A 17,286-nucleotide genomic window follows, 5' to 3' on the forward strand; every position below is an offset into this window, starting at 1 on the left:
GCGGGCAAAAGAAGACAAAACACAACAAATAAACTTAGACAAATAAAAAGGTCTTAATAGCTCGTCTAAACTGAAGAAGCTCATCAATGGCCCGGATTTGTGGAGGAAGAGAATTCCACCAGCACACTACCAGGACTCGAAAGGAGCGACCCCCAATTCTGCTCAGCTTAAAGCGCGGAACCACTGTTAAGTTCTGGCCTAACGATCTAAGAGTGCGAGAGGGAACATAAGGAATCAGCAATTTCTCCATGATTTGCGGGGAAGTACCCTTTAAGATTTTAAATGCAAAACAGAGAACCTTAAATCTAATCCTCTGTTGCACAGGGAGCCAGTGGAGAGAGCGCAGAGTATTGGACACCGAACATCGCCTGGGGAGACCAGTCACCAGTCGGGCCGCAGTGTTTTGAACCCGCTGGAGCCGCCGAAATTCTGACTGGTTTATCCCCGCCAATAGGGAGTTGGCATAGTCCAACCTAGACAGCACTGATGCTTGAACCACCAGCTGTCTTGTAGGTGCATCAAAGAATTTGAGGATAGGTCGAAGTCCTCTGATGATGCCATAGCAGGAAGCCACCACCTTCTTGGTATGACAGATGAAACTCAGAGAAGAATCAAACCATACCCCCAAGTTTTTTATCTCTACCGCTGGGAGGGGAGTCACACTCAACTCCGAAGGCCACCATTTATCATCCCACAAAACCACCTGTTTACCAACCACCATAATCTCAGTTTTTTTGGTGTTTAACTGGAGACAGTTGGATTTCATCCAGTTAGCCACTTCCCGCAGACCCTCACAAAACCAGGGAGCCTCCAGGTCTGAGTCCCCACTCAGTGTGACCGCCAGCTGCGTATCATCTGTGTAGGACACCATAGTTAGGCCCCACCGCTTGACGACCGCAGCCAACGGTCTCACATACAGATTGAAAAGGGTGGGACTCAGTGAAGACCCCTGTGGGACTCCCTGGTCTAACGGGTAGAATGACGACTTACCGGGCGGGATCGCCACCTGGAATGACCTATCCGTAAGGAAGGAACGTAACCAGTGCAAGGCGGAGCCAGAAACGCCCACCTCCTCAAGACGCCGAACCAGATCTAATAACAACAGTGCCGCCGTCCGACCGGAATCCATCACGGAGCGCAGATGCTCGACCATCGAGAGGAGGGCCGTCTCCGTACTATGACCCGCGCGGAACCCGTTCTGGGTAGGATCAAGAATGTTAAACCTACCAAGGTGGTCTGTAAGAGTGGCATTCACATGGGCCTCTGCTATTTTCGTGGCCCAAGGAAGAAGGGAGATAGGGCGGTAGCTTTCAGGTTTAAGGGGGTCAAGGGTCGCCTTCTTCAGAATTGGCGTAACTACTGCCTGCTTCCATCTAGCGGGAACCACTCCAGAAGAAAGAGACAGGTTGATCAAGGACAGTACCGGGGAGCGGCAAACCGGTGCCAGAGTCTTAAGTTGGGCCGGTTTCAACGGGTCAGCCGGAGAGCCAGACTTAATTTTGGCGCTGAGATAGTCAAACATCTCCAGAGATAAGGGGGGTAAGATGGAAAGACATTCCCCCTCACCTAAGGTGCGACCAACCTGCTCTAGCATCAGGGAACCCGTTGGGAAAGTGCGATAGATGGCTTGCACTTTTTCATAAAAGAAAGAGGCCAAACCCTCACAATGTGAATCCGAGCATAATTTCCCTGCAATTACTCTCTTCGCCATCAGGTCCTTTAATACTTTAAAAATAAGTTTCGATGGATTGGTAGAATTCTGAAACTGTTGAGCATAAAAGGAGGCACGAGTTTGACACACTGCCCTGTGATAAATCTTGATTTTAGCAAGATAACATATTTTCAGATCAGAGTCATATGACTTCCTCCATAATCTTTCGGCCTGTCTACAGACCCTCTTAAGAGATGCCAAGGAAGTGTCATACCAAGGGCTCGGCTCCTTCCGGTGACACTTGGACCAACACATAGGAATCAGAGAATCGAGGGCACCAGAAATCCACTCACAGAAGGAGTCGTATCCACAATCGACCTCGTTGAGAGGACCTAAAGGAGCCTTCTCGAGCTGATGATAAAAATCCTCCAGACTTAATTTGTTCCAATGTCGTTTAAGAACAAATCTATCCTGAGATACAAAAGGAGAGTCAGACAGAGAGCATGCCATTTTCACCAGCATGTGGTCTGTCCAGACCAACTGAGAGGACCCAAGAACTCTGAGACCTTCTAAATTTGTGAAGAACGGGTCAAGAATATGACCACCTTTATGTGTGGGGAAGGAAATCATCTGCGAGAGCTGTAAAGCCTCAAGATCCGCCAAAAAGCTCCTAATAGTAGGTAAGGAAGGACAGTCCAAATGGAGATTAAGATCTCCCACAACATTAAAATTTGCGCATCCTAGTGCCTCTATGCTAATATACTCAGGAAGAGCAGCCCTAAAAACAGAATCACATCCCGGAGGCTGGTAAATTAATAACCCAGAGAGGGTAAACTGATGACTAAACGCTATTTTAAATAGGGCACCCTCACACCCCAGAAGTTCAGCGGCTTTCCACTGACAGGGATAACACCGTTTGGTGACCATCGCAATACCTCCACCTCTAGTCGTACGATTTAAAGTAAAAATAGCATATTAGGGGGAAAAGCTAAGTTAGTTATCGAGGAGTCAGAGTCCTGGAGCCACGTTTCCATCAGAAAAAGCACATCCGGCGAACCATCAGCAAGAAGGTTGTAAATCTCCTGATAGTGCTTTACCACAGATCTGACGTTTAATCTCCAGATACTCAAGTCCCGTTGTCCTATCCTCTTTACAGCAGGCCCTAAGGAGCGTATAAGGGAAGGGGGTTCCAATGACCATACACCGCACCTACAGTGATATGGGCCACACAACGGGCCTACAGGCGAACACTCGCAACGTGTACATTGACCCCGAAGGGCCAGTAAATCGGACCTACTATAGGTTCTCAAACGAACAGTCATGATTACCAGGTCCAGAGTTCTGCCACGAGCCGCGCTTCCTTAGCGCGGACGGGCGCAGACGGGCAGGACTCTGTCACGACTCCGGCACAGCGAAGGCACGCCTGCTGCGCGTATCCGCTGCACGGTGGGGGGAGCTTTAAATAGGCGTCCCTCCACTCAGCCGGAGCGCTAGACCACTCGTCAGCAACCCCACCCAGAGTGATCACCACTCCAAGATGGCGCCCAAAATCAATACCCCAGAGACCGGACCCGCCAAACAGCGGTGGAAGAACCGATTAGAGTGCAGGTAAGGGGGTTACAATAAGTCCTATAAAATCAGCACAATAAACAACTAAAATAAGAACACAAATAATTATAAAGATAGCTTTTAAAATAATATCGCAGTATAGAGGCGCATAACGCGATGCAAAGCGCGAGTACCTTCTCAGGACAGCCCCCAGGGCAGGTCGCCTTAAATAGGCGTCCCTCCACTCAGCCGGAGCGCTAGACCGCTCGTCAGCAACCCCACCCAGAGTGATCACCACTCCAAGATGGCGCCCAAAATCAATACCCCAGAGACCGGACTCGCCAAACAGCGTTGGGAGAACCGATTAGAGTGCAGGTAAGGGGGTTACAATAAGTCCTATAAAATCAGGACAATAAACAACTAAAAAAAGAACACAAATAATTATAAAGATGGCTTTTAAAATAATATCGCAGTATAAAGGCGCATAACGCGATGCAAAGCGCGAGTACCTTCTCAGGACAGCCCCCAGGGCAGGTCACCTTAAATAGGCGTCCCTCCACTCAGCTGGAGCGCTAGACCGCTCATCAGCAACCCCACTCAGAGTGATCACCACTCCAAGATGGCGCCCAAAATCAATACCCCAGAGACCGGACGCGCCAAACAGCGGTGGGAGAACCGATTAGAGTGCAGGTAAGGGGGTTACAATAAGTCCTTTAAAATCAGGACAATAAACAACTAAAAAAAGAACACAAATAATTATAAAGATAGCTTTTAAAATAATATTGCAGTATAGAGGCGCATAACGCGATGCAAAGCGCAAGTACCTTCTCAGGACAGCCCCCAGGGCAGGTCGCCTTGAATAGGCATCCCTCCACTCAGCCGGAGCGCTAGACCGCTCGTCAGCAACCTCACCCAGAGTGATCACCACTCCAAGATGGCGCCCAAAATCAATACCCCAGAGACCGGACCCGCCAAACAGCGGTGGGAGCACCGATTAGAGTGCAGGTAAGGGGGTTACAATAAGTCCTATAAAATCAGGACAATAAACAACTAAAAAAAGAACACAAATAATTATAAAGATAGCTTTTAAAATAATATCGCAGTATAGAGGCGCATAACGCGATGCAAAGCGCGAGTACCTTCTCAGGGGAATGCTGGAAAAGGAACTGTGGTAACTTTGAGCCACATTGGGAGAGCTGGAGGTCCATTCAACAAAATGCAAATGGATTTTATCGAAATGCCTGTTTGTGGAGGATTGAAGTACGTGTTGGTGATTGTGTGTGTTTTCAGTCATTGGATTGAGGCATATCCCACACGTAGGAATGACAGTCTTACAGTTGCAAAACTACTACTCAGGGAGCTGATACCAAGATTCTGGTTTCCGGTTTCTATAGAATCAGATAGGGGGAGACACTTCGACAATGAGGTGATTAAACTTCTGTTTGCCGCACTCAACATTGAACAAAAGTTGCATTGTAGCTATCGCCCTGAAGCATCAGGACTAGTTGAACAGATGAATGGTACTTTAAAATCAAGAATGGCAAAAATGTGTGGAGCAACAAACATGAAATGGCCAGATGCCTTACCTCTAGTACTGATGTCTATGAGAAATACCCCAGATAAGAAAACGGGACTGTCCCCCCATGAAATCCTCATGGGCAGAGCTATGAGATTACCAGCGGTGCCTGCAAATGCACTAGTGAATATTACAGATGATATGGTGTTGGATTACTGCAAAGGTTTGGCTGACATGATTCGCTCTTTTTCTCACCAGGTGGAAGCTAACACGTTGCCACCAATTGGTGAACCAGGTCACTCTCTGCAAGCTGGATATTGGGTGGTTGTCAAGAAGCACGTGAGAAAATCGTGTCTTGAGCCGCGTTGGAAAGGACCGTATCAAGTAATATTGACAACCACCACTGCTGTGAAGTGTGCCGGGGTTCCCAACTGGATACATGCCAGTCACACAAAAAAGGTAACGTGTCCTGTTGAAGAGGAACTTGAAGATTCCAGTACAGCAACTTTAGGAAGAGAAGTCTCAGAGTCAGAGATCAGTCAAGAAGCAACTGAGACTACTGGAGAGCCCACTGAGAACAGCCTTATCACTCAAACTGTCAATGAGTTCGAGAGAGGTGACAGAGTGCCTATCTCAGTCGAGGCAGCAGGAGAACTAAGCCAAGGAGAAGTTCTCCCAGAAGTAGACGAGTTCGGGTTAGAGTCCGAACTCAACATAGAACCAGAAGACGAAAGAGAAGGAGAAACTGTAGATACAAATCAAAACATGTCAGTCTCCCGAACCAGTTGCAGGTCCGTCAAGAGGAAACACCATATCACAAGACGAGGGTGCTGCCCAACGTCCTTAAGGAAAACATCGAACCAAGACACATAGAGGCGATAATTGGCCAGACAAGTCACATCTTAAAATAAGAGAGGTATCGAATGACACAATAGTAGAAGAAAGTGATACTTCACAAGCTGATGATCTGAGTGAAGGAGAACAACAAGGTGAACGAAGGTTAAAAAGAAAAAGAATAGCGAACAGAAGATATACAGGTCCTGAATGGGCATATGCTACAACCTCTGAATGGCAACAAGAATTCTTAGCATTCTGTTTTGATCGAGAAATACCAGGCCAATACTACGGTACCTGAAGATATTCAAAGGGAAACTCGGCTAAAATTGAATTTGTGAAAGCTGAAAAGAGAAAGAGACTCTAGAAAACTACTGGAAGTGACACTAAAACCGGACTTGACTTTTAAAGGAACCTGATTACGACAAGCTGCTAACCGGAATCGACAAAAAGGGGGTCCTGGAGTGAGTGAAGATGCTGTAATATACGCAGAGAAAAAGAAAAAAAAAAAAAGAGAGAAGTTTTTCCTCAAGTTGATTGTTGATCTGCTATTCTGATTCTATACAAACATGGCTTACAATAGAAATAGTAGCAAGGGAAGTAAGGTGTGTGGTTGGTTAGGTCTTATAATAGGTGTTGTATGTGCAGTAATGATTGTGGGAGTGATTGTGGGAATGCCATGGAGAGAGAAAGAAACTATTAATGCAACTTCAAAACCTGAAACTACCACTACTAAACTATCACCGTGGGAGAGATTTGAGCAAGATGAAAGACATATGCATGAGGGAACTAATGCAAAAGGGGAACTTTCTACTAATGTCTTCTATCGCTTATTAAATGAGTATGTGGAAACTATGGATGCGAAAGATTGTTATGTATGTACTAAAATTCCTTCATCTGTGCAGGAGGGAGTTACTTATCATAGCCTCCCTCTTACTTATGGGATTAGTTGCAGCTTGCTATTAACAAGATTCTATAATCAAGAGCATGTGCAATACTTTTATTCAAACTTGGATGTTGTGTTTTCTTTTGTGCCTGTGAGTAAATTCCTAAATAAATTAGCTAAAGAGCATGATATAAAAATAGTTAGAGGATTCTTTGAACCAACACTTACATTTGGAACTGCTTATGCACATCGCAACAATTTGACTTGCTTGCTGTCACCGGTAGAAAAGAGCTTTTTAGATCACACAGATGATAGACGCAAGGCGTTGAAAGAAAGGTTAGATAAAAGACTAGAAAAACGTACTTATGCAAATGATTATGCTTACACTGCAATCAAAACACAAGGGAAATTAGCTATAGATGCATTACACGTAGGTAGGCTCTGTGTATATAGGCCAAAATCTGATCAAGACAATTTGTTTGTGGGTACGAGTGAATGTAGGCATGTGTTTCTGTTTCAGAGTAAATTGACCTTTATGTTAAATGGACAAGATCCAGCAATCCCTGGAATCTATTATATCTGTGGACTAAATGCTTATTACCGTCTCCCTAAGAGATGGTATGGGACATGTTATTTGGGAATAGTATTCCCAAAGACATACCAGATTGATGACTTAAAACAAATACCTAAAACGTCTGAAATACAACATTCTAGACAAAAACGAGAATCAGTGGCGGCTGTCATTGGTGATATATTTGGAGCTATAATCCCATCAGTAGGGGTTCTCTTGAATTCTATGAAAATTCAAAAGTTGTCTACTATAGTGGATAACATGCTGACAAATTTTACAGGAGCCATACTCCTGATGGATTCTGAACTTGCTGCAGAAAGAGCTATGACTCTTCAAAATCGGCTTGCTTTTGACATTCTTTTAGCAAAGAGTGGAGGTGTCTGCAAAATGCTTAATGAGCGTCATTGTTGCTCATTCAAACCAGATAACAGTAAGAAAATTAGAAGCATGCTTACTAACCTTACTAGAGATAGTACAGACTTGAAGGATCTGAAAGAACCTGGTGTTTGGGAGAAATTTGGGAAAGGAATTGCCCGAGTGGGAAGCTGGTTTACCAACATTTGGAATGGGGTACTTGCAAAAATTATGATGGGTCTATTAATTGTATTGGCTTGTCTATTAGGATTATGGGGGGCATGTAAAATCAATGACAAAGTAAAAAGAAATTGGACTAAAAGAGCCCGACGAAATGAAGAAAGTGAAAGAGAGAAAATGTTCAATGAAATATGGGAAAGCTCACATAAAGGGCAAGATGTTGAAATGCGTATTATGCGCAAGGTGAAAAATTAAGATCAAAGAGAAAGATTGTGTGATGACGAGCGTCATCAGAGGAGGGACTGAGAGAGCGTAATTTAAATATTATACATCTAGATGTGAAATGCTTACAATTAACAATGCTGCATTAATAATATTATTAATTGAAATATATTTTAAACGTGGAGAGTTATCGTATGCATATACTAATATCGACTGTAAGAAATAATTGCTGTATTTGAATTAATTGAATATGTTAACACGTACGAAGATTGCATTTATTAGAATCCATAAGCCTTAAGTTAGCGTGAGTCGAAAACTAGCTGTGTAGCTTTCATATTAAAGCATATTTTTCTGTTTCTCCAGTGTGCTGACTCGCCAAAGGCCATGACCCAGCAATTGTTCTTTTCTCCGTTTTATGTAACATTGCTAGTTTTTCTCATCCGCAAGCTAGCTGCTTTAGTATAAAATTTATAAGCTTTGCAACAAAATATGGACACTTTCAAGGACATTGAACCACGGAAAAGAGAACTCTTGACCCGAAGAACATGCCAGAGAATGAAGTAACCTCGGATGTGCCACCTACGAAAAACGTAAATAATGAAGACCAATCAAAATGTTATAATTTATCGTAAAATGAAAAATGCATTACTTAATGTATAATTTGATAGGTTAGAGATAGTGGGGTGTAGTGACTATCCAATAGAATTTTGGGGGAATGTATTATGAAAAAGGGATAAAAACCCATGACACAGGAGACTCGAGGGCATTAGTTAGGGAATTATATCGATTGCATCCAGAAACTCTGTCACTATATTTGGTGACTTGAGACTTAGACAAAACCATCCTCACCCTTAGTCGCCCCATTACACTTTCTTCCTTATGAGGGAAGTGTCCCCTGCCCTTAGACTAGATAGACTGACGGCGATCTAACTGATGTCCTGAAGACGAAGACTGATCCTGTATGCTGACCTATTCCGAGGAGGGTAATTATGCTACTGTTATTGAAATTCATCTATTTGCCTTTTCTTTCTAGGTACCAACTGCTGTGTATTTTTGATTAGAGACCTTAGTTAGATGTTTTCCAAATTTATGTTCTAAATTGTTTTGCATGAAGCCCAACATGCTGATGCTAATTCGTGGTTAGATGAGGCATTCACCTTGACTGACGTAACTGACGTGACTGACGTGGTGCTATGCTGAACTAAGACATATATGAGGTTCTATGCATTTTGATTTGTTTACCTTCATATTACTTTCTTATGTTTGTGATCTTTGCACTGTTGAAACCTTATCATAGTTGCCGCATTGTGACTATGCTCTGTTGCTTCTATATCTGCTGTTAGATTGTAATCAATAGGGAATAAAATTCACAAAACTTCAATAAGGTGTGGTTATTCATGACTGAAAAGTCATGGTTGCGCCGAAGGTTTAACAAATGTCTAAAGTGAAATACATTGTGGTGATATATGTTGACAATATTATTGATATATTACTTGATATATTGATCAGTTACCTCGTCTTACGGTGTGTCACCACTGGGTCCAAAGATTCATCGGCCTAAAACAAGTCCTAATGTGTATAAATTAACATAGAAGGACACGTTAACGGTTCCTATGCATGATTTATCACAGACACTTTCAACACATGCACAACTGAAAGGGGCACACTATTCTTTTACATGGGCCCCTATGCACTGTGCATTAAAGGTCAGGCATGTCCTCTATACTCCTTCCAAGTCCTACAGTTGCATCCATGATCTTTACACTATTGCACTAACTCTGCGCCATAGTGAACCATTTATTGTATACAGCACACACATGGTGGTGTTAGGTGGTGCTAAGGAGCGCTTGTGAGGTGGCAATGGACTAGGTGCTGCACAACTTCTCTTCGTTCTGCCCCATGGTCTTTCATGGCAGGTAATGCTGTATTCCTATGTGTGCGACACAATGCATCAGTGTTAGACCTGGCATCCTTGGCGTGGTCTACCCTGTCTTTTTGGCCTCCGCTTCCCATGTTTTGACTGTGTGTTGGACTCTGTTTTTATGGTTTTTGGTGCACTGGGCACTTTACCACTGCTGTCCAGTGCTTAATTGCAAGTGCTCCTGTATAAATTGTATGTGTAATTGGCTTTTACCTGATTTGCATATTTGATCTACTGGTAAGTCCCTAGTAGAGTGCACTAGATGTGCCCAGGGCCTGTAAATCAAATGCTACTAGTGGCCCTGCAGCACTGGTTATGCCACCCACATTAGTAGGCCTGTACACATGGCTCATATCTGCCACTGCAGTGTCTGTATGTGCAGTTTTAAGCTGCCAATTCTACCTGGCAAGCGTACCCACTTGCCAGGCCTGATCCTCCTTTTTTCTAATGTAAGGCACCCCTAAGGGAGGCCCTAGGTAGCCCCATTGGTAGGATGCAGTGGATGTTAAAGGTGGGACACGTACTAGTGTGTTTTACATGTCATAACAGTGAAATACTGCTAAACTCAGCTTTTACTGTTGCAAGGCCTATTTCTCTCATATGTTAAAATGGGGGCTGCCCATTAATTATATTTAAGCACAGATTTCCTTTGGTGGCAGATAGATATATGGAGTTTGGTGTCTTTCAACTCACACTTTAAAAATACGTCTTTTGGTAAAGTTGGATTTTAAATTGTCAGTTTGAAAATGCTACTTTTAGAAAGTGGGCATTTTACTGCTTAAACCATTCTGTGACTCTGGGGGTCATTACAACCTCGGCGAGGTTGCAGGAGTATGGTTGGCTCCGTATTTTGACTTTTCCGCTGGGCCAGCGGACGGTAACAGAATTTCCGTCCGCTGGCCCAGCGGAAAAGTCACATCAACATTGCCGCCGGCTCGTAATTGAGCCGGCGGCAATGCTGATGTGCAGCGGGTGCAGTAGCACCCGTCGCGCATTTCACTGCCCGAAATTCGGGCAGTGAAATGCGCTACGGGGCTCTGCCTGGGGGCCCCTGCACTGCCCATGCCAAGTGCATGGGCAGTGCAGGGGCCCCCAGGGGCCCCCTGAGTCCCCTTACTGCCAGCCTCTTCCTGGCGGTGCAAACCGCCAGAAACAGGCTGGCAGTAGGGGAGTCATAATCCCAAGGGCAGCGCTGCAAGTATCACCGCCGGGGCTAAAATGGCGGAATACCGCCGGCCCCGGCGGTGCGACCGCAGCGGTACCGCCGCGGTCAAAATATGGCTTTTTGTACCGCCAGCCTGTTGGCAGTACGAACGGCACTTTAACCCTGGCAGTCACCGACCGCCAGGGTTGTAATGACCCCCTAAGTCTGTTTGTTGGTTACCTGTCTTGGTCAGACTGAGAGTTGGCCTGGTGTGAATTCCCTCTAGACGGTGAGACAAAGGGAGCTGGGGAGTTGCCTGCATGTCCTGAAGAGTCATCTGAGCTAGCCTGGAGGGAGGAGTGGACAATTACACCTGAATGGGCTGTGCCTGCCTCACACAATACAGTCTCCAAACCCCTGGTGTGAGCTTGTAGCCTGGCCTGGACAAGGCAGGATCTTGTAAACAACAGAGACTTTCCTTTGAAGTTTGCCGACTTCACATGCAGAAAAGGGTGTAAAGGGTTTGACCCCCTGAAGTACCTTGCTGTTCATGGCATTTTCAAAGCACAGAATCATCAAAGGCATTACTGAGTAGCCTATGGTTTGAAATGTGTTATCATTTTAATGTTATACAGTGTACCCAATGATGTCATTTCCTGAAAGAGAACAATTCAACACTATTTAGTGGCATGGCCGTTGAACAGATGTAAGTAAATACTGGAAAACATCCACCATGGACCCCCAGTACTGCCAAACCAGGTCTCTGAGGCTTGCACTGCAGCTACAGCTGCTGCCACCTCACAGACAGGGTTCTGCCCTCCTGGGGTCTGGGTAGCCCAGTCCCAGGAAGGCAGAACAAAGCATTTCCTCTGAGAGCAGGGTGTTATTCCCTCTCCCTTTGGAAACAGGTGTTACAGGCTGGGGATGGGTAGCCTCCCCCAGCCTCTGGAAATGCTTTGAAAGGCACAGATGGTGCCCTCCTTGCATAAACCAGTCTGCACTGGTTCAGGGACCCTTCTCCCCTGCTCTGGTGGGAAACTGGACAAAGGAAAGGGGAGTGACCACTCCCCTGCCCATCACCACCCCATGGGTGGTACCCAGAGCTCCTCCAGTGTGTCTCAGACTTCAGCCATCTTGCTTTGCAAGGTGTGGGGGCACTCTGGAGGCCTCTGGGTGGCCAGTGTCAGCAGGTGACATCAGAGACCCCCCTGATAGGTAACTAGCTGATTAGGTAGCCAATCCCCCTCTCGGGGCTATTTAGGGTCTTTCCTGTGGCTTCTATTCAGATTCTGCTTGTTTTCTTCAGGAATCCTCTGCAACAACTTCAGACTCTTCTGACCTCGGATCAACTGCAGCCTGCTCCAAGAAACGCTGTAACTGCAACAAAGTGTCTACAAGAGACACTTTTCTTCAGCAACCTCAGCTCCAAGTCAGCAACTGCAACAGTTTCCATAGTGTGCATGCTCCCGCCACTCCCTGTCTTCATCCTGCACCAGAAGGACTGAAGAAATCTTCCATGGAGTGATGGAGTCACCCCCTGCTCCAAGCAGGCACCTTCCAAGGTGACAACTGGTACCCTGGGACTCCTCTCACGGTGATGAGGGTGCTCCTAAGGACACAGAGAGTGGACATCATCGACATAGACTATTCTGAGGTCCTGATGACGCAATTTGGAGGAGGTAAGACCTTGCCTTCCCCTAGAACGATGGTACCCCTGTGTAATGTGTGTTATTCACCTCCTGAGGCCTCAGTGCACTCCTTGGAAAATTCCTTTGTACACAGCCTTGCCCAGGTCCCAAGCACTCCACCTTGTGATGCTCAACTCGCTGAGTTGTTCTCGGTGTCGTGGGGCCTTCTTTTGTTGTGCTGCATCAACTGTGTTTTATACCTCCTTTGAACCCGGATCCTGTGGCTTCTGGGGATGCTGGCTGGAATCCTAAGGGCTCTCTAAAGTGCTGTGAGCCCCCTCTTCCACCTCACACAGACTTGAGGCCCCCAGGTCCCTCCTGGGTCCATCCAGTGCCATTTTGATGAAAAATGCATTTTTATCATAGCCAAAGCTTGTTGGTGCCTTCCAACACGAAATCTTGTCTGCAACGATCTTCACACCATGGGACATCTTTGCATAATGCAGGAACCCACTGGCACATTCCTAGGGTGCATTTCTTCAGTCTTTGACTAACTGGGGACTCTTCTCTTGCACTCTCTTCTGGGTTGGCAGAGGCCCCTGTCCTTCCTGGAACTTCTTTCAATTTCTGGACTTGGTCCCCTTCCTTTGCAGGTATTCAGGTCCAATAATCACAACATCCACAAAGGGGAAAGATGTTACGTAGGGAACCCTTCCCATTTGCAAATGTGTTACCACCTACTTGAAGTAGGCTGTACAATGAAATTGTTTTGTGACCATATTTCAGTTGCAAAACATTCTTACATACCACTGCGATTAAGTATTAGGAAGGTACCCCAGAAAACTCCCTTTCCTAAAATCGAATCACAAATCAAATTGGCGAGTCAATAGTAGGGTACTGGACAGTAAATAGGTGTTTGTACATTTCAAAAAGCCTTTTTATGTTCGCGAAAGCTTTGCACCTGTTGTACGTAATTCTGTGTAATTTTGTGAATTTTCCTGAAATTTCAACTAACAAGAATTTCACACATTCATTAAGATTTTATTCTCGGTCCACAGCATAGCAGACTACTACTATAGAATTGTCTGTTTATCAAATACCAATGCTAAGGGATCAATGATGGAGAAATAAATGAGGGAAAGGTTTGTATCAGAAATCAAACTAATGTAACAGGTAAAAAGCAGATAACATAGCACCTCATAAAAAGTGGCCTCCTAATTTCAATGGAGCCTGGAAAAGAAGCCCAATCAGAATTATGAGATGCAAAATAATAATGCTTTTGTTCGCTTAAGAGATTCTGGTTTCTGAAAACAAGCTAAAACTCCATTTGAATTTCCAGGGGGAAATTAGGAATTACTGGGGAGAATAACATCTGGAACTACAGATTCCCCAGCAATTCCACATTTCTAAGGTGAGGTCTCAGGGGCTCACTTGTAATTCCCTGTAACCATCCCACAGGTTGATAGGACCATTGGTATCAAAACTCCCAGGCGACAGAATTAATGGAAAGATTGCAAACCCACTCCTACTCCTAATGAGGGCAGTTAAGTACCTTTAATTTGTGGACTTTATTTCGAGGGGCAATTCCCATCATGTTTTTACATTGTGTTACCTGTTATATCAGTTGTCTGTATAGCCAGAGTTATTATATTACATGTTTCTGCTAGAAAGTGTAAGGTGTATTTTACATAACATAGTAAGTACTGTAAATTGATAAAACTATGACAAGAATAAGTATTAAAAATCACCAGTTCTGTATCTAAATATATGTACATGGTGACAACAAAAACAAAAAATAGCATTTGGCATTTGTAATTAACAATATAACTTTTGATTTAAAAAATAGACATGTTAGAATTTTTTAATTATTAAAAAACTAAGAGGCAGATTTAAAAGACCCTAGCACCACCGGAGCGTCACTTTTTGTGAGGCGCTAGTGGCGCTAACTACTGCTCCATATTTACAAGGATGTGCATCACCACCTTTTGTGGCATTACACCTACTTGTACATATGGGCCCATTCTTCTATGTGTGCTGCATTTTACAGCACACATAGAAGTGCCAAATCACCATAATAAACAATCTATCACCTCAAAGCAGACACCCTTGCTATGACGCAGGCAGCTTAATTTAGCACCGGTGCAGCGGGGAACACAGGGCTGACCTGTATTCCTGTAAATAAGGCAAATCCCTGTGTTTCAAATGTGGTGCGGTGCAGCGCTGCTATTTGTGGCACAGCACATCGCTGTGCAACTTTGGCTTAAATCAGGTCTGAAATGTTGTTGTAAGAATTTGTTTGAAACAAAAACATATTTTAGGATTTTGCAAAAGAATAATTGTAGCAATCATATTTATTAAATAACTTATTAATGATGATTTTTCTTTAAATAAGACAATATGTGCCTCATTACAACATTGGCAGTAATTCCCACTTTCCGCAGTGCAGAAGACCGCAAACAAACCGCTGCGGCAGTGGAATTCCGCTACAGCTATTACGACCCACAGCTCGGAATCTGCCATAATCCAGACACCCACACAAGTCCGCCACACCAAATGTCAGTGATAAACTGGCGATACAAAACCGACACCGTCACGCCAACAGGAATACGCCCACACTATCACGACCCATGAATCCACACATCAGTCTTTCAACTGCGGTATTCCATTGGCGGTACACACCGCCATGCTCAAAATACACACACATTTACAAATTACAACCACATTGGACAATTTGAAATACACACACCTGATACACATACACACACCACTCCCACATACGCAATCAAATATAAAACACACACCCACATCACCCACAAACCCTTACTACCAAAATTTCGAAAGAAGGCCAGAGAGAGACACCACCAGAAACAACACTAGCCTCCACAGACACACAACATCATCACTCACACAACATCCACGCACCTCAAACAACACGCAACACATCCCCTCACACATCACAACACACACCACCTCACACATCACCCACACCACATCATGGCACCTCAATGACACCCCAGGTTCTCTGAGGAGGAGCTCAGGGTCATGGTGGAGGAACTCATCCGGGTAGAGCCACAGCTATTCGGATCACAGGTGCAGCACACCTCCATTGCTAGGAAGATGGAGCTATGGCGCAGAATCGTAGACAGGGGCAACGCAGTGGGACAACATACAAGTACTAGGGATGACATCAGGAAGAGGTGGAACGACCTACGGGGGAAGGTGTGTTCCATTGTCTCCAGACACCAGATTGTTGTACAGAGGACTGGCAATGGACCCCCACCTCCTCCCCCACAACTAACAACATGGGTGGAGCAAGTCTTGGCAATACTGCATCCTGAGGGCCTCGCAGGAGTAGCAGGAGGAATGGACTCTGGTAAGTCAGCTCTTAACTATTATATCCCCCACCCTACCTGCATGCCAACACATACCCCCACCCTCACCCCCATCACTCCAACACCTCACATATGTCCCACTATCACAACCCACCCATCCCAACACCAAGCCCTGCATGCAACACCAAAGCATGGAAACCCATCACCAAAGCATGTCCACTACAGATACCCACACAGACCCCAAACCAAATATCACACAAGGACCTAGACAAGAATGCAAGCACTGGAGTACAGGGTCACTCACCCAGTGCACATGATGGCACATACAGATGCCATAATCATGCCTTTACACCCCTGCAGGACCCCTACCCAACATCACCGGACAGGAGGTTCCAGACATATCCAGTCCCGCCACAGAAGAGGCCCACAGTGATGACAGCAGCTCTGCACAACTGGATCAAGGACATCTGGGACCTCGGGACAGTCAGTTCCCCTGACACTGGCACAAGACACCACAGAGCCTCCCCCGTCAGGAAACACCACCACAGCACCCACCCAGCGGGCCCATCCCTCTGTCCCCAGGACACGTCAAGCAGCAGTGTGTCCACCACTACAGGAAACCCAGGCAAACCCACCACCCCAAGAAAATCAGGGACTTGGGGGTAGTGGCAGTGGGCACACGGTTCAGGGGACAGAGGAACAGGAAAACAGGGGACCTGGGAGGACTGCTGTGCGACGGAGGAGGACAGGCCCAGGGAACCCACTCCCCACAAGGCCCTCTTCAACATCATGGGAGTGTACCATCATTCCTAGGAGATGATGTAAACAGTACTGGCCAACTTTCAGGAGACCCAGCTGCTGCAGGAGGAACACTATCTGGAGATCAGGGAGGAACTGAAGTCTATAAACAAAACCCTGGTCACCATTGTAGGGGTGCTGCAGGACCTTGTCAACACCAGGAGGGACACTGTGGCACAACAAGGGGCCCCTGAAACTAGCCTGGATGATGAACAGCCCTCCATCTCCACCAGCGTTAGTGGACAGGAGGCACCACCACAGGACTACTACACCAGCACCCCACCCCCTGCAGATGGAGAGCCACCCCGCAAATGGTCCCTGAGATCCAGGAACAAGATAGAGAACATTGCCAAGACCCCTGCCAGGAAATGAGAACCCCCTGAATGTCACCCTTCTGTCCCACTTTTTCATCCTGTCCATCTTTCAACTACCCTTGCTCCACTTCTTATGCCCCTTTGGACAATACACCTGTGAACCAAACAGACTGGACTCTGCCTTGGACATTTCTCCACCATCACCCCTGCCCGTTTTACACCCCCTCCACTTATTTGCACAGAAATAAACACACATCAATCACAAAACAATCTGGAGTCAGTCTGTGCTTTCACTAATGTGTACTTGAAATAACTATGGAATATAGCAATGTCAATTTAATTGTCCACATACTGATGAAACACAGCTGAAGGGCTGGAGGAAATATA

Source organism: Pleurodeles waltl, chromosome 8 (genome assembly GCF_031143425.1).
Source record: "Pleurodeles waltl isolate 20211129_DDA chromosome 8, aPleWal1.hap1.20221129, whole genome shotgun sequence".
Lineage (NCBI taxonomy): Eukaryota > Metazoa > Chordata > Amphibia > Caudata > Salamandridae > Pleurodeles > Pleurodeles waltl.